Source organism: Psammomys obesus, unplaced genomic scaffold (genome assembly GCF_907164565.1).
Source record: "Psammomys obesus unplaced genomic scaffold, mPsaObe1.curated_primary_1811, whole genome shotgun sequence".
NCBI lineage: Eukaryota > Metazoa > Chordata > Mammalia > Rodentia > Muridae > Psammomys > Psammomys obesus.
In genome coordinates this window covers 3,929,282-3,951,331 of record NW_026585587.1, presented here as the reverse complement: position 1 = coordinate 3,951,331, position 22,050 = coordinate 3,929,282, and the positions used below count along the sequence as shown (strand labels likewise).

Here is a 22,050-nt window from a genome sequence, read left to right as displayed (position 1 = left end):
TCCTGGAGAAGCTCTCACACTCCCAACTCCTGCTGTCTAAGGCTCCAGAGCTCACACAGCTTGCTTCTGTTGCTGGTTTCAACATCACTGTGTGTTCCCTTCAGAGTTTAACTAGTGAAGAAAGAAAGGAGAGAGACAAAGGGTAAGAGGGAAAAGAAAGACTGAAGAAGGGTGACTAGGAAGGCAAGGAGAGGACCCTGAAAATCGCTGGGCCTCTTGAGGCCTGTTCTTGGTCCACAAAGACAGAGAGTGAACTGAAATTGGCCAAACATGATTTTAAAGTCACTTCTAGCTCCAGGATACTTTTTGAGAACATAGACAAACGTACAGATTTGTCAAATCCTGAAGGTAATTTTGAAGAGAGGGTGAGGCCTGCTAAATCCATGGATACTGAAAGGCTGTTCTGAATCACCTTTGTGAGATGTGTGCCCTGGAAGCCAGTGGTCCCCCATCCCCACCAGCTGACCCTTTCGGTGCCAAGCCCACAGCCAAAGCCTTGGCACACAGTCAGGCTTTTCTTGGCCTCTCCCTAAAAGTCAACATTTCCAAGCACTGCAGGGCCGAAGGAACTGAAAAAGAAAATGGCCCAGGACCTGTGTTTGATGGATCTGGAGTAAATCTGACAGCCGTTGGAATCTGAGTCTCCGGGCTGAGGCAGGGTAACCACCTGGGTGGGAAGAAATAAAGGGCATTTCACTGGATTCGAGAGAGGCAAAGCAAACTCACCACTGTCCACAAATGCTGTGCCTTTGCTAATGAACACTAAATAACCCACCTACTAAATCATGTTAACGGCATTTCTGTTGGGATATTCTAACGGCCTGTTTGCTTTCTAAACAGAACACAGTTGTGGCAATAAAAATGAAGCTGAGAGATAAAGTCCACTACTTGATGGCTTTCAGTTTACCTTTGGAAAACATCAGTCAGATTTACTGCAAACCAACGAAATGTGCATGCCTCATTCCTAGGGAAATCACACCCACCAGATCTTGTCCAGCCTTCCTCATCTTTATTGCAATGGTTTATGTTTCTAAGAGGGAAGGGGTGGTCTGTGCTTCAGCCCAGCTCAGCAGGAAAGCCTGCTTACAACGTGGTACACTATTTTAAATCTTTGTTTGGTCTCTGGTTAACTACGAGAAGCAAGGATGGGCAGCAGAGGCCCTGGTCTCCAGATAATAGACAGAGGAGCTATGGCTCAAGCCCTGCAACAATCGCTGGGCCATAAACCTCTACAACAACCTGTATCTCACACACACACACACACACACACACACACACACACACACACACTGCTTGACTGACACACATGAAGCTGTGCAAATATTCCTAGTGCTAATCCAAAATTCACGTTGCTATACTCAGACTCACAGATGAAATGATTCTTAAGCCATATCCAATGCATCAGCAGGAAGGAGCATGAGCCATGGGTGAGTTCTAGATCCTTGGTTATTTTCTGAACATGGTTCTTTGCTCACTTAAAAAAATACAAAAGTTTTAAATCATCATTTTTTTTTATCACCTTAGGAGTTTCTAATCATTATAAGCATCTACCAGCCTAACAAAGAGAAAATGCAGCAACTAAATATACACAGGAAGTAGGCATCGATCGGTGTTACACATCAGTTGCTACAAGCTCTTTTTTGGCCCCTGACCATTCGATTGCTGACTACAGAATGTAGCTTCTCCCTCCCCCAATGCTAGTCTAAGCTCCTCCAAACACACACAGAAACAGTGTGTAGATCTGTCTGCTCTTGTAGGGTATGTGTTAGAGTTGTTTTTGTCCTGGATTTGGAGAGGGAGGGTGATGAGGGCTTAACACACTTTCTTAGTTCCTCTTCTAACCTAGGTGAGTATATCTACACAGATTATGAAACTCCAACCGGTTACAAGCGAATTCCAAAATAACGCTGACATGCGTGGGGATGGAACCCACGCCATTGGCTTCAGTGGTCAGAGATGCTGCGTTCAGTGGTCCAGACAGTTACCATGCTGCGTTTTTTCCAGTCTTTCTCTTGGAAGGGTGGCCATCATGCCTCAAGTTGGTAGGCTGTCCAATGGGAGCAAGGAAGCTTCCGCTGCTGTTTTCTGTTCTTAGCGTGTGGAGCAAGGTCTTTCCTCAATCACAACAAGCAAGACTATCTCCTGACAGCCATACATTACAGGAGAGCATAGTGTGCGTTACTACACCAGCACTGAAAAGAGTTTTTAGAGATTTATTTTGTTCTTTATGAGCATGTATGTGTGAGTACGTGGAGGATGAACATGTACACATAGATGCCCTCAGAGGCCAGAGGGGGGTTTGTACTTGAGGTTGCAATTGAGTGGATGGGATGTTTAGAACAACAGAATTCCTTTGTATGACGCACACATATGCCCAATGAGAGAGTATGACCGGTATCAGCATTCAAGACCTACGCTGCATGATACGCGGCACTATACATTTGTCCAACCCACAGACTTCATAACACAAGGCCCGGGCACTACCATGAGCCTCGAGCTTTCGTTGATACTAATCAACTGACCTTGGCTCACTGGTCATAACAAACGCACTGCAAAAATACAAAGATGCTGAGAAATGAGGAAGTGAGGAGAGAGGGCAATTTAGAGAATCATTTTGGGTTTTGCTCAGATTATTTTTGTATATACCTAAACTTCTATGGAACAAAAGTTACAAAGAGGTTTTGCAGAAATAGCCCTGGACTATGACTCTGAGGTCCTGGGCTTGAGCCAGCCTGCCCAGGCCACTGAGCATAGACTCTGGCACAGACATCACATCACAGCTGCCCTGAGTGTCCTGGTCCTCACCTGAAACAAACACAAATAACACTGCTGGCTGACCTCACAGGGCTGCCCATCACATGCAACCAAGAGCATACATACTTCGTAAACAGTCGTGTCCTGCCCTAAACACGCTCAGCTTATGCTTCTTTCTAAAAAGACAATGTCATCTCATTGTTAGGAAACGTTCAGGTAGGAGCAAATGTGTGCTCTAAGGAAATGTAAACAGAAGACAGAGCAACAGCCTCAAGATGGCCTTTCCAGGCTCTGAAACCACTGCCCCTTGAGGAAGGGACACCTAACCCACCTTGGGAAGCTCCCTGGGCTCTTGAGTCTAACCCTGCTTCGGTGTGCAGCTTCCGGAGGCCACGGGGCTGCCCTTTCAGCTAAAAGGTTTTTTTTCTCCTGCCCCCACTGTAGAAAGGGCAGTGTTTTATTTATAAGTAATGAGACCTGGCATTCACACAAACGAACCCCCTGGAAATGGCCTGCTGTTCTCAGCAAGGTTCATTCCTGACCATTTGTAGATACATTTTCCCAGGAAGGACAGAGACCCTGTGAGATGAAGATGCATGGTACAGAACTCAGACGGCACTGGGTACTCTATAATCTGGGGACAGGAAAACATCCCGCCAAGAAGCATCATTTACTGCAATAATCACTTTGCTAAGTACAAAAGATTCGGCAAGGGACTAACCTCAAGTGTAAGTTTTAAAAATCACTTTGTGATAAGTCAGCTTCGTGGCTGTTTGTCAGGCCTGGCGTGTGGCCAGTGGCGGAAGACTGCATGAGCAGTGCTGAGCAAGATGTAGCCCCGCAGCTTGCCATACCGTCACCTGCTCTTCTGCAGGCTGTTGTTTATGCTACTCAATGACAGCTGTGAAAAGTCTTGAAGTTGCCCATGAACGGACAAGGATTCAAGTCTCAGGAGGCCAAGTGAGTAAGTGGACGCTATTGTAAAGCTGTGGTGATGTGTGTTCAGTGTACACTTTCCTTGTTAACCCAGGGTCATATCTAAGGGGAAACGAAATGGCCATAGTGACCTGGCTGGATTAGATTTCTGGTACCGGGGCAGGGAGGACACAGAGGAAGAAGAACGCTCATGGCCGCACTTAGCTCCACCCCTCTGAGTCCACCTCCTTGGTAGCAGAGCAGTGTCGTCAGCATGAACCCTCACCTGTGTGTCCTGCCCCAGGTGAGGACCCTTAGAGAGCCAACACCACAGCCTGCAGCCTGCTGCCAACTGACCTCTTTTTCTGGACCTTTGCGTGCGACTTCGGTCTCAGGCAGAGGGCAGGCCTCCGCCGTCCCCTGCCTCTGCAAAGCCAAAGCTTCATCCTCTTGCCAAGCCTCAGAATGTGTGCTCCAACTTAAAGAGTCACCTGGAGTTACATTTTATACCACGTCTCTCCCCAGCCCCTCAAATCCCCAAACTCTTCCCCACTGAATGATACTTTGGGAACCTTAGATTTCCCACTAAGCCAAAGCTGCTAACTAACAAGGAAGAAAGGCACCATTCCTACACAGTCCCAAAAGAACCGTGACCAAGACAGTTCTTCACTTTTTTTTCCACCCGCTTACAAAGCTTCTCCCTCCTCCTCGGAGTAAAGTAGAATCCATTGTTTCTCTGGTCAGCCTTGTTCAGGCTGATCCTCCTCCACACTCAGAAATCCTTTACCTTGCTTGGCTAGGTCTCGTCACACTAGCTCATGTTGACCTCTTCTGGCCCTGGGAAATCTCAGGGATGACAGACACCCAACAGGCAGAGGAATTAAGTTATGTATCGTTTACACAGTATTCACCCTGGGCCTCTAATGCGTATGCCAGCCGCTCCCCAACTCATCCTCACTGCTTTTCTGACTTGGCCTTATGACCCTGAGTAGTCACAAAACACCTCCCTCCCTCCCCCTGCTGCCTCCACACAGAGACCAGAGCTGGGAAATCTCATCTCTCAGCTCTGGGATAATTGCAGTCCTGGTCTACCACCTGCAGAGGTTAGGGAGCAGAAAGGGCTCTGAAGTCCACCAGGACACTCACTTCTTGGGGTGCAGAACCCCCCTGGGAACATTGTGAGATGGCTGGCCAAGCTTCCCGAAGAATACTTCCATTGGCCCTGGCTGAACTCCACCATTCCCAAACTTTCCTGTTCCCTGTCTTGGGGGGTGGGGGGGGGTAAGTGGAATTCACACCTGTATTTGCCAGCCATTCATTATATTGCCTCACTCCCCCCACCCCCCACCCCCACAAGCCAATGACAAGGGTGGGTCCTGTCTTCTGTGTGTACTCAATAAATGTTTGCTGATCTGGCCCAGAGTTAAATCTTAATACCCAGGGAGCTCTCAGACCTGCTTCAAGTTCTTCATCCTGGCGACAGAGACAATCTGAGCTGGCAGAGACAAAGGATCTGTCTCACCGCATTCTGGGTAAAGATGCCTCTGGAGAGCGGCCCTGATGCAGGCCCAGCCTGGAAATCAGGGCGAGCGTGACCCGGCAATGGAAAACACATCTGCTTGCTTAGAAGTTTCGGAGGAAGCCCAACAGCCCTTCTGTTTTACCAAAGTATTCTTGTTTTCGGCCTAAATTCAATTCATCTGTAAATCTTCAACATGTTATCAAAAAAGATAAGCCCTGGGGCTTCAGAGCCGGAGGCCCCTTGCCTGGCACACCTGCCCTGAACAGACCCCCAGGGGGGCTGTTTGAGGGGAACAGTAAGGCCCAGCATGATGAGGTCTTGCTCTGGAAAAAAGAAAGTAACTGAATTCCGTTGGCAGCCCAGTTGCCGCTCTGGCTACTGGCCGCACCTTTCTCCATATCACCTCCAGCTCCTTCCTCCTCCACATTCCACTGAAAGGCACCAGGCTCCTCCAGTTTCATCCAGAGCTACCTCACTGCCCCAGGTGGTATTTAGGTGATTAGTCTGTTTTTCTCAGCAGTGCCCAAAACAAACTGCTTCCCTCCCAGCTCCGGCCTCAAGCTAAGAATAAACAGATCAATCAACCCTGGGGGATGGCAGAGGCCCTGCGAAAACCCACAGACAATGAGCCCTCTGGGCTTGTCAGGCAGGAAAAAAATGTAAGGGATCTGAGATGCCCTTAATTCCACCATTTATTAGGTAGAATCTCAGAATCTGCAGTGGGCAGAGTCTTCTGCTCAACTCTCCTCAGTACTGACGTGAAAATTAAAACCTAGCTCTTCAGGCCTTTTAATAATGTAGAACTGAGCACAGTGTGTCTGTTTCTAAGCACATTTCCAGATTCATTTTTCTCCAGTTGAGGAGCAAGGAACAAAAAAACAGAGCAGCAAAATTCTGGCAGGGGAAGCTAGAAAGTCCAAATCAGCCCTGAAATGCAGGACTCATAGATCACCGACGGCTCCAGTATGTGCTCCTGAATGGGAGCCCCAGCCACGGCTCTCAAAGGAAGCAACAAGAAAGCAGGGCATGTACCCGGATCTCAGGCCACTTGGTTCCCTTGAAGGGGTGGGAGGGGCAGTCAAGCTGCTTCGGGTTTGTCAACACTCCCTCAAATCATGCTTTGGTCCACACTTATTATATGGGAAGCAGCAATGCTGGCACATCAGTCTGAAGAAACAGCCATCTAGCTATTTAGATGCCTGGGGTAGAAGTGAATTGGGGAAGTTGAATTTTGCTTTGTAAACACAGGAACAAAAAGCAACCTAGATTTTTTTTTTTTACTTTTTTTTAATGAATTGATATAATTTACATCTCAGTCATAGGCCCCTCCCTCTTCTCTCAGTCCTACCTCCCTCCTGCATCCCATCTCTCCTGTTCTGAGGAACAGGGGAGACCCCCTTACCCAGGAATTTTTTAAAGCAAATTTTGTAAGATGGAAAAAAAAACAAACAAACAAAACAGATCCAGGGATCACTAACATGAATTTTCATTTTGGGCAAAGAAGTGTGGGAATCAGAAGGAGCTAATATTAGTCCCCTTTCCAATTTAAATAAGCAGCATCCAGGAAACTAGAATGCTACCTGGTCTCAACAGCCATCCTAGTCTGCAGAAATGACACTGTGCTATGCGGCTTATTGGTATATTTTGAGAGCTTTATTCAGCTAGCATCCCGTTTGCATCTTTTGAGTTAAGAGTACGCTTTTTAGTAAAAGTCTACTTTAATTGTGGTAAATATACACAACATCAGCCATTTTGACCGCCTGTTAGTGACCCTTTCAACGCCACCTCATGCATTCCCAAGTTGCAAAGCCAGCACCACCACCTGACACCAGAACACTCGTATCCAGCTGGAGCTCTGCACCCATCAGATCACAGCTAGTGTGGAGGGCAGACCCCTAATCCCGGAGCTTCTCACCATTGTTAAGTTCAGACCTTGAGAGAGAAACGGCAAGCTACTTAACACCTAAGTACCTAACACCTTCCTTCCATGTCTAAGGAAGGTAAATGGGACAGGAGACACTCGTCCAGGGCGTCACCCAGGTCAGCACTGATGCTGAGGGCAGAAGACTCGAGGTTCAAGCTCAGAAATAAGTATCTTATCCAAAGCTTACAGCCAGGGCAGAAGACCGACTTGCTACCTCACACCGGCACAGCTCTAAGCTTTCTTGGCCCCGTTGAGCCATCTGTCTGTACATTCATCAACCAAACAAACCCACTCGGGTGTTCCCAGACTACAGCAAGGTCCTGGGCCTCTTACAGGTAAGAGCCGCCATTGGTTCATCTTCCTCAGCCCAAGGAGTAGTCTGCACAGTTAGGATGGCATATATAAACATGGCTTCTATGATAAAAATCCAGTAGCTGGCAAGAGTGAAGGGTCTTGCAAATGTTATCTATGTATCCGCCACTGAACTACACCCCGAGACCAGAGTTAAATATTTTTCAATCCTTAAAATTTGTTTTGATAACCATGAATAATGTCTAAAATTTATAATTTTCCTTCTTCAAATGACATGGGGAAAACCTTTCTCTTCTAAATTCTTCATGTATTTAAGGATAACTTGCTTATCTTCATGTCTTGTTTATCTGAACATACTTCTAAAAGGCAATATGATTCATCTGTATACTTGTATGATGACTTTATCAAATGTATGAACTTTATGTTGTGTTATTAAAATCAGTTAAACAATCTTCCATGTTTCTAAACTAGCAGTTAGAATACCTGCTACAAATTTCATTTATAAGAAAATTTAACTATTGTGTCCCATTCTTCACATGTTTGGTTTCACTTGCTAAGAAAGGCAAAAGCCCTTGAGAAACTATGTTCAGTCCTACACCCGTCTACATTACAACCATAACTTCATCACTTGCTCACCAAAAAGGGGGCACACTGTGGAGATGGGGAGACGGACGTCTCAGCCAGTCAGCTGTCTGCTGAACAAGCACATGGATCTAGGCGCAGCTCTCACATGGAAAAGTCAGGGCATGTCTGTAATCCCAACGACGGGGCAGGGAACAGGACAGGAGGATCCCAGAGCCCAGAGCTAGTCAGCATCTAGCCAAAGCAATAAGAGCATCAGGCTTATTGAAAAACTCCTCTAAAAAATAAAAAAAGAGGTGATCAAGGAAATGACCTGATGACATTGAGCTCTGGACCCCATTCACGTGCACAAACACATGAGAACACATATAATGCACACATACACACATGCACCAAAGCGAGAGCTCTTGCCTTGCATTCATGAGGCCCAGAACTATAAAATAAGAGAAATAAGTAAATAGAAATAAAATATAGAACAGGTGTTAACTCGAAGAAAATGAGTGTGGAAGAAACATCTAAAGGCAGAGGAAACAGTGAGAAATGAAATGGAGGGAAGAATAGCAGAGGGGAAGGAAGAGAAGGCGACTGAGCATGTACCAATGGTTTCCCTTAGCAGAATAGAGTGGGGAAAAACCAACCTGAAATGTGCTGAAGGTAAAGGAAGGGCTGAAAAGAGCCAAGACCAAATCAGGACTCCTTAGTTCTGTTGAAAGTTGTTTCAGGGTTTTGTGGGAGTGTTTGTTATGTTTTGTTTTGTTTTGTTTTGTTTTGTTTTGTTTTGTTTTGTTTTTGAGACAATGTCTCACTGTATAGCTCTGACTAGCCTGGAGCTCACTATTTAGACCAGGCTGGCCTCAAACTCAGAGAGATCCACCTGCTTCTGCCTCTTGAGCATTGAATTAAAGATCTGTGTGACCTAACTTCGGAGTTTTAACTTGTTTCCACAGGACTGGGACCAGTGGTAAGGAAAGCAGGGCTCAGATGTGAGGGTCACATCTAGAATTGTCGATGAACACCGAGACACACTTCAGAGTAATTTCTGGTGAGTGGGCAAGCTCCCGGGGATATGTGACACACACATTTGTCCCATGGGAAGCCTGCCCTGCAGTGCAGACTGCTGGAGTTTACAGGCTGTGGTTTACAGTCACTGGGTTCTCTGGGTTTCCTCTCCTTCTCTACACACAGGAGCTAAGATTTCACTGTGCCAGTGCAGATGGGCAGAGCCGTGCAACTTAACCAACCTCGCGGCCATGATAGGCTGTTGACTCTTGCTATTTGGGGGCTGAAGGACTTAAAAGTCAACATCACTCTTGTCCTCCGCTGCCTCCTAAAGGTACCCTCAAGTCTCCTGCTCACAGAGTGGGGACAGGAAACCAAAGGACACTCAGGGCCACCTCACTGAGTCTCTGGGCCCCTTGAGGACCAGGCATAAACAAGCTGCCATTACTGAACCTGGTTTATCTTAGCTGATAAGAGAGGTGGCAATATAAAATCCGCCTGGCCTTGAACTCCGTTCTCCTGTAGATTCTAGGACAGTGCTGTCCATCCTTCTACCATGGAGGTGGCTGGAGGATGGACAGTCTGAACCAGTTCCTGCAAGAACTGGGTCCTAGACATGACTGCAACCCCCTCAGCCACATGAACTTGAACAAATCCATCAATCCTATAAGGCCTGTTTTCTCCTATAAAGGGAGTTGTGTGTGTGTGTGTGTGTGTGTGTGTGTGTGTGTGTGTGTATACTTGCCATAGCTCCTGACCTTCTGATATAAAATTACAGCAAAAAGGGGGGGGGGGGACTGTGCAAGATTTGAATGCTATGATCATTTTCCAAAAGCTGCTAATGGCAAAGTCCTGGGGACAGGAAGGAGGAATGAATTAGAATTTTTTAATCTCCTTCTCAAAGGGGGGAGCCAAAGATTTCTGTATTTATGTAGATTAAAAATCTCATTTTGTTGCTTGACTCATTTCGGGTTCCTTGAAAGCTCCTGTGAAAGTTGATTAGCACGCGCAGGTTCAGATAATTTCCCCAGAGAGCTAAACAAATTAAAATATATTTTTTAACTCCAACCAGCTGACACGGGCCATCAGTTGCATCCTTGGTACAAGTTCCATCTTGTCACTTTAATCCTAAACTGGGCACCTAAGCAATATTTACCTGGCAGAAAACAACGACCCAGGAAGTGGTTGGATGGGATTTTAGGGTTCCAGCTCCCACTCTTCCCAACAGCCCCCTCCTGCCCTTGGGCAGGCCTGCTAGGCAGTCAGAGCCTAGGCTCTATGGAGGTGGACTAAATTATCAATCACCACCTCCCTGAGAGACCTGTCATCCAAACGTGGTGATGTATCTGTAACTCAACGTCAGTCCCACTTGGTTGATTCGGAATCAGGTGAGAGTGGCACCCACAAAGGGTGGGCTGTGAGATGGCTAAAGCGGAGGAGCGGATGCCACCAGGGCCACCAGCCTAAACAGCACTCACTTTATTATCATCGTGAGACCCTCCAGTCCCTCTGAGGGCCACTTCCTGTCACATGAGCGTTTGCTGAACTGAGGCTGGACTGAGGGAGGTGGGGAAGCTGAGGCACTGGGTAAGGACGACTCCAAAGTGCTGCCAAGTGCTTCCCCTTCGCTCTCTGAGCATGCCTGCGAGCCTCAGGACCACAGTTCCCTCCTCTCTGGCTGCATGCTGGTATTTAGACAACTGCTCAGTAGAGATTCCTGAGGTGCATACAGACAGACGTGGTGAGAAAGGGGGGTGCAGCGAGGGAAGTCAGAGTGGGTGTCAAACAACTGAGGCTTCAGCCGCCCCTGTCCCGATACTTGCAAGCTATGCATGACGCCTGGAGAGTGCTCGGTAAATTGCAAGAGGCGGTGGGAAAATGAACGGTTCATTTGCAGCCACACTGCAGGCAGTTTCCCCAGCATGGATCCCCACACATCTCAGAGGCTCCTGCGGATAGGCTCCTGCCTGTGAGCTTGCTTCCCATCCCTTTGGGTCAGCCACAACCTGCATGTGACATATAAACAGCCTCCACCTCACACAAGCCGGTCATCTCCATATGCCGCCCCCCCCACACACACACATCAGAGAGAGAGAGAGAGACCTTCGGTATGAAAGAAAGCTATGTCTGCACCAACTTCCAAGATGGATCTCTCTGCCCTATTTCTTCAATGGATGGTCTGCTTTATTCAGATTTGGGACTTGAAAACATCACATCATTTTCTTGCCATGTGACCCTGAACAAGGCTGGTCACTAGCTTCCCTTAGAATACTGTTATGAGGTTTAAGTGAGCTACTATGTGCACAGTGAATATTACCATTGATGCACTATGATTATCTGAGGCTAATCCGTTAAGAGCCCTACAAAAGCCTCCTACCACTCAAAGGCAACAATTACAAAGCCTTTGAACCCCAAATATTTGCCTCTGGAAAGACAAACTGGTTTTATTAGTAGTGCCTAAGACCCATTTGTGTGGTCTCGTTCTCCTGAAAACCAGGCCTAATAGGATGGACCACATAGGTAAGGAGAAGGAAACTGGGGGCTAGAGAGACTGTCGTGAGAATGTCGGGTTCTTAGAAAACCCAGTTACGTCAATATGAGTGTTTTTTTTTTTTTTGTCTTAATCCCAGGTGTGAGATACGGCGTTGCCTCAAACTTTCCACAACCCGATAACTGATTTGCCTCATGATCTGAGAGTCGAGAGGTTTTTGCCAGCCTTGACATTTGGAATTCCGGGGGCTCTGGACAGGGTATAAATTCGAGAGCCCCATGGTGGCTGCTGCTCCCCCTGCTGCTGCTTAGTTGCTGGATTGCGTTTGGAGATATTCTGACGACAGATTGGACTTGCCCCAGGAACTCCACAGCCCTAATCAGCAGGAAGTCATCTAAAGAGCTACACACACAGGACATCTTAAGTTTACATGTTAGTGAGCTACGTTTATTTGTAAATAAAACAGTTGACCACTGTATTGGTCAAGTTTCCATATTGGAACTCCAAATTTCTGCATGGAAATACATCCTGTACATTTCAAGGAGACCGCACGGCCTTCCACCCTCCTTCCCAGGATGCCAGGAATGTGGAGACACGCTATCCTCCAAGTCTGCACTGCTTCCCTGGCCCAAGGCTAGTCTAAGCAGACCAGGTGGAGATTCCTGGGCGGTGGGCTTCAGGGTAGGCTCTGAACAGCACAGGCAGAGAGATGGGGTCTCGACTGCCTCAGAACTCAGCTCACAGACTAACCAGGTAGAGGTTCCTGGAAGAAGTTACAGCCGCTCTCAGGAGCAGGGGTGGGGCACAGGGTGGATCTGGGGAAAGGAGGGGGCTCAGCACACTGCCTTTGGTGTGTCTGAAGGGAAGGAAGGAAGGAAGATCCAAACAGATGGGGGAAAAGGCAGTATTTGTTTAATGTGGGAAGTGGGCGTGGTGTTGACATCATTCCCTGTATTTCTATATATCTAAATACTTTAATCTTGTTAATATGCTTACTTAAAGAATTCAAGAGAACCTATTACTTCCAACTTGCTAAACCAGTATAATTTATGACTGCCTTCTAAGTACTTATCCTTATTCCCAAAAGTAAGTGTGGCCTTTTTTATTATTATTATTCAGTAACAGCAACACCAGACAAGAGATCATTACAGAAAGTCACAACTGGTCAAAATTCAGAAAACAGTTGACCATGGGGTCCCTAACCCCAACTGATACATCTATAGCTTAAACCCTACACCCAAGGGTCATAGAAACATGCAGAAAGGCGGCAGAAAGATTATAAGAGCAAGAGGACAAAGATGGGAGACAGTGTCTTTTATATACGCACATAGGAAATCTCAACAACATGTTTGCCAAACAAAACGTTGAAAACGACAGCAAAACAACTGGCATGCCAAAGTGGACGTGGGAATTCTCACAAGACTTCCCTCCTAGAAGAAGAGCTACGGGCAATGAGTGATTTCTGAGAAAGGGAAAATCAGGATGCTCTAGGGAGAAGCACCCTCACAGACAGTTAGCCAATCCCAAGAGGTCATCTCTCAACACATCTGAGCCACACTCAGCAATGTTAGCGGGTGGCATGTAAACATTTATATACACAGTTATTGAATAATACTAATTAAAGAATAAGAGCCGTGAAATTGAACAAGGGGTAGGGGACACAGGGGTAATTGGAGGGAGGACAGGGAAACGATATAAATACAATATTCATATATAAAATTCTCATTAAAAAAATAGTTTTCAATTAACAACAAAATAATTCAGCTCGAATCAAAGATTTCTAGAGAAGATGACATTTTTACCTGAACCAAACTAGACCTCTGGGGCGCAGCACCCATGAGGAGGCTTCTCTGGCCCTCTTCATTGGCAGAGCTGCAGAGGAGCAGAGTGGAAGGCTAATTTACTCGCCAGAACGCATGCAGCTCCTCATGGCTGAAAGGGATTCAAGTGTTTGCACAGACTTCTGGCCTCCTCATCTCTCTTTGTCATGGTCCCATGTATGACAGTTTTGTTTACAAGCAGGAAACACTGCCAATCTCTTCAAAGACAACTGTACCTAGAAAAAGCACATTACCTCATCCTGACAAACTAATGTCAGAGATAAGGAATCTGAAGGGTGCTGCCAGAAGTTAATTGACACTAATTTGAATAGTTACCACAGTTACAGATGATAATACTCTGTGCGGTTTTAAGAGTTTAAAAAAAAAGTCTTTATACATTTGCTCCTTAACAGCTTCCTAATGACCCCTGTAAAGGAGGCAGGTAAAGGCAGTGCCATGCCTGGAATCATCACTAGTCAAAGCCAATGCAGCAACCCTGTCAGCTGACAGAAACTTATTGTGTCCTCACCAGGTAGGCTAGGCCAGGTGCTGTGTGGGATGCTAACACTGCCAAGCATGCTTCCCGGCCTTGACGAGCCCTCAGTCCCACACAGATAAATAAAACAACACATACAGTGATAAAGACGACACAAAGCAGTCAATGCAAAGGGCTGGGAGAGATGGAGGAGGGAGCTCCTGTCTAGAGGAAGAAGATGAACCCACGGGGTGTGACGTGTGAGTGATGTGCAAGGTTGATGAACAGGCGGACAAAGCAGAGAGAAGTCCTGTGCGCACAAAAGACCCGGGAAGAGAAACTGGCTCTCGCCATCTTGTATTACAAAGGCAATGAGCAGATTATTAAAGTCCAGGCGCAGTCTATTCTACACCATAAAAACTTTATGGAGACGTAATTCTCATCAGTACAAATTCCACCTAACGTGTGCAATTCCATACTTTTGAGTATATTTATACAGTTGCTCGACTACCACCCGTTTTAGAGCGTTTTTCATTTTCTCTACAAGAAACTCCAGGTCCATGAGCCAGCTGTTTCCAAACCTGCCCAGCAACCACTGATCTACTTAGCGGCTATACACAGGCCTCTTCTGGACTCTGTGCAACCGAAATCAAACACCCAGTCTTGTGCCTGGCTCTGTCGCTTCCCACATGCTTTATGAATGAACTCATACTTAATTTCTTTTTATTGCCAATACTATCCCATTGTGTGCCACGTTTTGTTTTGCTACTCATTAGTGGATAGACTTTTGGGTTAGATTTCCATCGGGGACATCGCAGGACATGGCTGTAGTGCAGAGTGATGCCTGCCACCTTTCTGGAGGAGCTGGCTCACTGATCATGAGGAAGCCATCCGCACAGGAACTGAGCAATCATTTAAGCCACAAGAACAGCTGAGATCCACGTGTACGCACTCCATGAAAGAAAACTAAATGTTCCCCAACCCAGAACGTCTACTCAATAGAAAATAAAAAATGCCCATAATTGCTCCAAAGCCTCTTGACAGGAGGGGAGGGGTGAGGGGAGAGAGGAAGGGTATAAAACCAAGGGCAACTGTACAACTCTCCTTTGAATTTTGGAGAAAATCTGTGCTCTTGTGAATATTAAAACAAATGTCCCTTACACCCTGGCGGTGGCCCATGCTGGTGAGAGGCTCAGAAGCTGCATTCGTAGATCTGCTTAATGGCTAAGCCACAGCAAGCACAATTAAAGAGAAAAGGGAGCTGGGAAAGAGAAGCATGAGATATGTCTGTGGTTAAAGAAAGGAAAGGATAAAACCAACAGGAAAGAAGGCAGGGGCCGGGGCATAAACATGAGCTAGCACCAGGCCCCAGGAAACAACAGCAGTTAGCATTCATAATTCATAGGGTATCTGAGTGAGCAGTTCTAAGAGCGCATGAGACTGTACCATTACATCGGAGGCTCAGCATATAGCCGTGAAGGATAGCCAACCGGAAGCTTTCACCCATAGTACCAACATGATATTTTTAAAGCTCATGAAGGCTCACAAAAGAGCTTATTAATATGTGGTTGGCTTGGTAACCAGCAAGTCCTTGACCACACTAAGCTGGGCAGTCTCCACCTACCGCCTGTGATAGGGGTGAGGAACTGGGTGTGGCAAGAGGTGACTATACTTTCAGAATGTTAGACACCGAAGTAGGGAGATAGCTTGGCAATTAAAACATTTTTTCTGTGCAAGCAGCAAGCTTGAGGATGTTTGGATTCCTCAAACCCACATAAATGTTGGGGGTGTGTGGCAGCCTATCTCTAATCCTAACACCCAGAAGGCTGAGACAGGGGATCCCTGCTAGCAAGACCAGCCATCTCAAGCTCTAGGTTCAACGGGGATACCCTGCCTCAACGAATAAGGTGGAGAGTAATTGAGCAAGACTCCAGATGTCAACCTCTGATCTACCCACACACTCACATGCATGTACACATACAGACACAAGAAAAACTTAAAAAAAAATTAAACAGTGGATGGAGAGCTAGGGCCACATAGAAAGGATGTGCAAGGATGATCAAGGCATGCCTAGGTTTTATTTAGATTTTGCTTGTCTGTGAGCTCATGAAGAGTCAAGCCAAGCAAATTCTTAGAAAAAGCGAGTAGGGAAGGGGTGCCCAGGACCAAAGACAAGAAAGGACGTCCAAATACATTAGAGACGGGGTTGAATCTAAAAAATGACACCAATCCCATTTTGTGTCAGTGGGTCAGACATGCCTTCCTGAATAAAAACATCCTCCTCCAGTCCCCACTTAACGAGGATTCCAAGAAACCTCTGCCAATGGCCATTGAGCCTTTCTCTAATCTTGTTGAGCAACTGGGCTGGCCACAGAGGAGGGGAGAGCCCATGGGTGTCTGGGGCCTCCTTGGTTAGAGCCCTTCCATGAGAGTATGTCAACAGTCTACTCTCTGCTCTTATGAATGGAGGAGATAAACTGATGTCAGCCCTGTCCACTGCTATGCTTCGCCTCGCTCCGGAGGGCAGCTGTGCTGGTTTGTTTTAACCAGCAACTTGACAGGAACTGGAATCACCTGGGGAGAGAGTCTCAGCTGAGATTATCTACATCAGGTTGGCCTGTAGGGATATCTTTGGGGGACTGCCTCTGTTGTCAGTTGAAGTGGGAAATCACCCTACTCCCCTGGCCATGGGTAGCACTGTTTCATGGGCCAGGCCTGAACTGTGTAAGAGTGAAGAATGCTGGTTGAATACAATAAGCAGGTGAGGATGCAGTTTCTCTCTGCTCTTGGCCGTGGAGGTGATGTGACCAGCTGCTTGAGCTCCTGCCTCAGCTTCCCCTCCGTGATAAACTGTCACTTGGAATCAGAACCCATTCCTTTCCTAAACAGCTTTTAATTAGGATATGCTACTACAGCACCAGAGATGAAATTACAAAAATGGGAAACGCGCAGCCACCCTTGGGTGGTTCCTTTACCCCAGGAACGAAACACTTTTTCTCTGTGCTCCCTGGAAGGCGACCTTGCTGCCCTGCTCTCTGCCCCACCCTGCAGGGTCCTCATTTTTGAAGGGGGAAGCAGCAGAGCTGGAGAACTTTCTAGCAGCCATTGACTGGAAAAGTGTCACATTTGCTAGCGGAGGAGATTTTGCCCACCTGAGGACCTCCATAGTGTCATACCTCCTATGGTGTCATGATATAAGAGCATGTGACAATTTTAAATGCCCAACAATGGGGTAGAGAGGGCAGAGGAGCCAGAGTGGCTCAAGGGCGAGTAGGTCCATTTAATTAACGCTTTCTCTAAAAGAGAGGTTTCTTCTAGCTTGGTTTTTGTGACTGCCATGCTCTCTTCACAGTACCTTAACGTAAAATAGGAAACGTTACTGTTCAATAGGCATTCTTTGGGAAGAAAAGCAAGAATTATGCAGAGACAAAAAAATCAACAAATCCAAATAAATTTTGCAAAGATCATATAAGTAAATATAAATTTTGATATGCTAAGTTCAATGTCAGGACAGTTTCTACAGATAAAGGAATTCAGGTCTATCAAAGTAAAGCCTGCACAAGGTCAATTCAGTGTGTCAGAAGAAATGAGTCTAGGTTACAGAATGTCCTAGTTTATCCACCTTCTTATCCATCCTATAGGTACGGGTTCTCATTTCTGCTGTCCCATGGTCCTTCACGTTCTGAAAGAAGTAGTAAATTTTCTTTTTATGCTGGGAAATCCTCAAGTGTTTACAAGTGTGGACCCCGAGGATGTGAAGGTTACGAGTGGAGTGATTATCCTCGGTACGTGTGGATGTTAAGTCTGTGCCCGTAGCAGTGCATCTGTGTGGAAAGGCGTGGAGGTCCTGATCTTTGTGCTTATAGGTAAATAATCAGGCACTAGAAGGCCGAGAGCAGAGAGGAATTTCTCTGCGATCCAATTCAGTTTTGTGGCTCATCCACAGGCTGCTGGGTCCTCAGCCAAATTCATCTGAGCAGTAAACAACAGAGACAATATCAGTGATGTACCATTCCACCTCCGCTGAAGAGCACTCAGAGACTGTCCGTACAGAGGACAGCCCAGCTGACATGTGAAAAGGAGCCCACAAGTTAAGACTCAGAGCAAGGGACTCCAGCCCACATCCAAAGACTCTGCTGGATCAAAACCCTGGAACACAAGCAGCCAGGACAGCCAGAGCGGCTGGGTGGTCACACAGTACATGCCTGGCTGCTGCTTAGACAAATACATGGCTGAAGAGAAGCCAGGACCATCTCCAAGACAGAAAGCCCCGCTTTTGTCTGACAAAGCTGTGCTGACCCCAGAGGAGCACACAATAGGAAATGAGAGTTGGACAGAAAATTGATTCCAACAGGAAACAGAATGATCCACGCCGAAGCTCAGTTCCAGGACGGATCATTGCAAAAATTGCAGAGCAGCTGGGCTAGTGAGCCAAGCTCCACTCTGCACACACTGTGGAGTGGCCAGTAGGGAGCAGCCCAGGGCAATATGGAGAGGGGCCACAACTCAGCCACCCCCACAGACAGCTCAGTGTGATTTAAGTTCAGGTGCGTCTCTACCGATGGAAGGCTGGCGGAGGACCATGAGCGCAAGACAGGAAAAACCTCCTTGGACGGTAGGGGTATGGACTGGAGAGAGAACCGCCTCAGTGGGTAAGCGCGCTTGCAAGCATGAGGATGTGAGCGTGGATGCCAGCACCCACTGAAGACGCTGGGCATGAGGGGTGCCCCACAACCCCAGCACCGCGAGCGGGGAGGAAGAGGCGGGGGATCCCTGATGCATGTTGGCCACCTGCCTAGCAATTCAGCGAGGTCGGTGAAAGACCCTGCCCCAAGGGGATAAAGCAGAGAACAGAGCAGGGCACTCCCTCCATGGCCTCCTCTGCCCGTACACCAGCACAGAAGAGCACCCCCTCACGTTCAGACGTGCATACGGCACAAAACACACCGCTCTCGCATACATACACCCCCCCCAAAAAATAAAGAAAAAGTTAAAGTAGGGGGTAGAAGAATTGGGGGGGTTAGGTCTGAAATCTTCACCAAATGCACCCGGACCAAAACAAAGGTCTTCCAACAGCAGTCACTGAGTCCCCGGGACGCTGAGCAGCAAGACATAGCTGCAGACATAGAAAGCAAGTGGCACACACCCATTCACGAGCCAGGCCAGAGCTGCAGCTCTGCGAGAAGTCTTTTCACCTGCTCTTCTGGAAGTCTCTGGGGCCCACCACAGAAATCATCTGCTGTCCTCCGTGCTCCTTGCTGGAACACTGACGACTCCAGTTCTAAGGGTCACAGCAGGGGCACGAGACACAGACACCAAATCTTCTACTCGGTCCCTCCTCATGGTCTCCGCCTCACTTTGCCAGCTCATAAACCACCACACACACGCAGCCACACGGGCAGCTTAGCCGGTAAAGTGCTTCTGTGCAAGCATGAGGGAGCAACGTCAGTCCCCAGAACCCAGCCATGGCCAGTGCCAGGAAGGCAGACAGCAGCGCCTAAGGCTCACTGGCTGGCAAGCCTACTCTGCTCAGCAGTCCCAGACCAACTGAGAGACTCTCAAATAAAATGAAGTGGCTGGGGGAGGGGCCAGAGAGATGGCTCAGCAGATAACAGCTCTCACAGAGGACCCAGGTTCAGTTCCCAGCACTCACAACCATCTGTAACTCCTATCCCAGGGGATCTGACACCCTCTTCTTGGCACCAGGCTTGCATGTGGTAGACTTATAACACATACATACAAACATACATACACACACATACATACATACATACATACAGTAGGTAAAACACTCATACACATAAAAATAATTACGTTAGTAAATCTTAAAAAAAAAAAGAGGGGGTCACGGCTAAAGAATGATGCCTGATACTGATCTCCGGCTTCCATATGCTCATCCACACGTGCACAAGCACCCACACGTGTGGACACACACCCACATCTGTGCACATGCACAAACACACAGGACCACATATAGACCCTTTTACTACAGCACAAAACGTGAAAGAGATTCTTATGAAGCCTAAACGGCCACTATGACTCATCTAGAGAAGGACGATGGCCCTGTGTGTTCCTCAGGGTAGTGGATCATGCTGAACTGCTCACACTAGGTTCAACTGTCTATTTCCAGAAGGGATGTCGGGGTGATAACAAGTGTGGTGGACACAGATCCAGGAGATCTGGCTTTATCCAAAGCTTGTTGAGCAGCCTGGCCCTCATCTCTTAACTTCTCCCTGACTCTGCTGGGAAGGCTGACAGAGGGCGGCGATGTGGCTCAGTTGTGGCAGTCCATTCACAGCACGAGGGTAGCCCCAGGCTTGGTCCCCAGTTCTGCAAGAACTGAGTACGGGGGCACATCCAGTTATCCGGTACCCAGGCAGCAGAGGCAGAAGGAGCAGAAGTTCAAGGTCATTCTCAGCAACATAGCAAGTTCAAGGTCAGCCTGGAAGACGCAAGATCCTCTCAAAACATTTTTCAGAAGGTGAAAGAGGATGTGTGTGTGTGTGTGTGTGTGTGTGTGTGTGTGTGTGTGTGTGTTCAGCTCTGTGTATGAAAACATGCATGTGGAGGCCAGAGGTTAATATTAGGAATCTTTCTCAATCACTGTCCACCCTGTTTTTGAGACAAGGTCTCACTAAACCTGGAGCTCACCAATATGGCTGGGCTGGATGGCCAGTGAGCTTCAGGGATCTGCCTGTCTCTCCAGCAATGGGATTACACACACAAACAACACAACCCAGCTACCCCTCTGCCCCATCCCGTGGGCACTGGGATTTGAACTAGGGTCTTCACGCTCACACTGCAAGTGCTTTACTAAGTATTTCCCGGGAACACCCCCCCCCAAAGAGATTTTTTTTATTATATAAAGAATATTTTGAAAATCCTTTTGAAAGTCATTCTGTATTTCTTTTCATTTCAGCCTTCCTAGTGAAGTTTGTCTTGAGCTGCACATAAAATTAATTTGATTCCTTGTGACAATCTCGTCCGATGATGGGATGCCAGACAGGGAAGGAAAAGCCAGTCTAGCATCAGAACTGAAAGGCATCAAGTGGGTGATCCTAACTCAGGGCAGAAAATCAGAACTGAATACAAATGCATAGGAACGCCATTCACGGGACCAGCCCTGCTGCAAACCCGGCTTTCCTACACTAGTGTCGGGGCAGGCTTTAAGGGCTGAAGGTGGGAGGGTTGACTCTGCTGCAGAAATGAAGAGAAGAGGAAGGGGGATACTGTGGCCATCCGCACGGTGCCACGGGCACGAAAGCCGACCTCGGAGGCAGGCGAGGCAGGGGGCTGGGGAGGGGCACAGACAGGTTTCAAAATCAATCCAAAATCACAGTTGTGAAAATCACATAAAATGCCATCTGGCCTCCTGGATGGGGTGGAACATTAAGCAGAGGCAGCCTTCCAACACGCATGTTCTCATTTGTCCAAGAGAACGGTGCTTCTCCCCACCCGAAAGAGCCACCCCGTGCCAGTCCAGTGTTCATCCATGCTAGGACCGTTCAGAGCGCCGGTGAAGCAGCTGCAAGGGCACAGGATGCCAGCCAGATTCATCTGGCTCTGGCCCCAGTCAGGATGATGGGGAACTCCTGTGCCTTCCAAGGATCACGTGCTCCTGAGTAACCCCATCTCCGCTCGCTTCTGAGGTTTTTATATTGCACAGCTGACAATGTTCTATTCTATAAACCAACGCGGGTGTGCGGGACAGAAAGATTCGTAGCATAAAATTTGCCAGCATAACCATTCTGGAGCACACAGTTCAGTAGCACTAATACGGTTACTGTGCTTTAACCACCACCAACGTGCACAACAGACATTTTTGTCTTCCCAACTTGAAACTTCACCCATAAATACTAACCCCTTGCTCTCTGCCTCCCAGCCCCAATAACCTCTATTCCATTTTCTGTCTCTACAAACGAGTCTCTCATCCAAGTGGAATCATGCGACGCTTATTCTTCTGTGTCTGATTTATTTTATCAAGGTCTTCAAGGTCCATCCACTCCATAGGTGTCAGAATTTCCTTCTCTTGAAAAACTGAGTGGAATTCCTTTGTACGTACCTATGGCACGCAGCTTATCCATTCGCCTGTCGATGGATGATACAGACTGATTTTTACACGGTAAATGAAGGGAAGATGTGCCAATCCAATGGACTTTTTGGCACGGATGCTCCCAGTTCACAAGCACCCCAAAAGTCTGCCCCCGCATTGTCCATGCCACCTCCCAGCCATGGATGGGGCTATGAGTTCAGGAA

General features: G+C 47.4%; 1 protein-coding gene across 1 annotated transcript in view; it reads right to left on the bottom strand.

The window, feature by feature from the left end:
• Window positions 1-22,050, bottom strand: part of Kif26b (kinesin family member 26B) — a 399,468-nt gene that overhangs the window by 287,099 nt on the left and 90,319 nt on the right. The window lies entirely within an intron of this gene.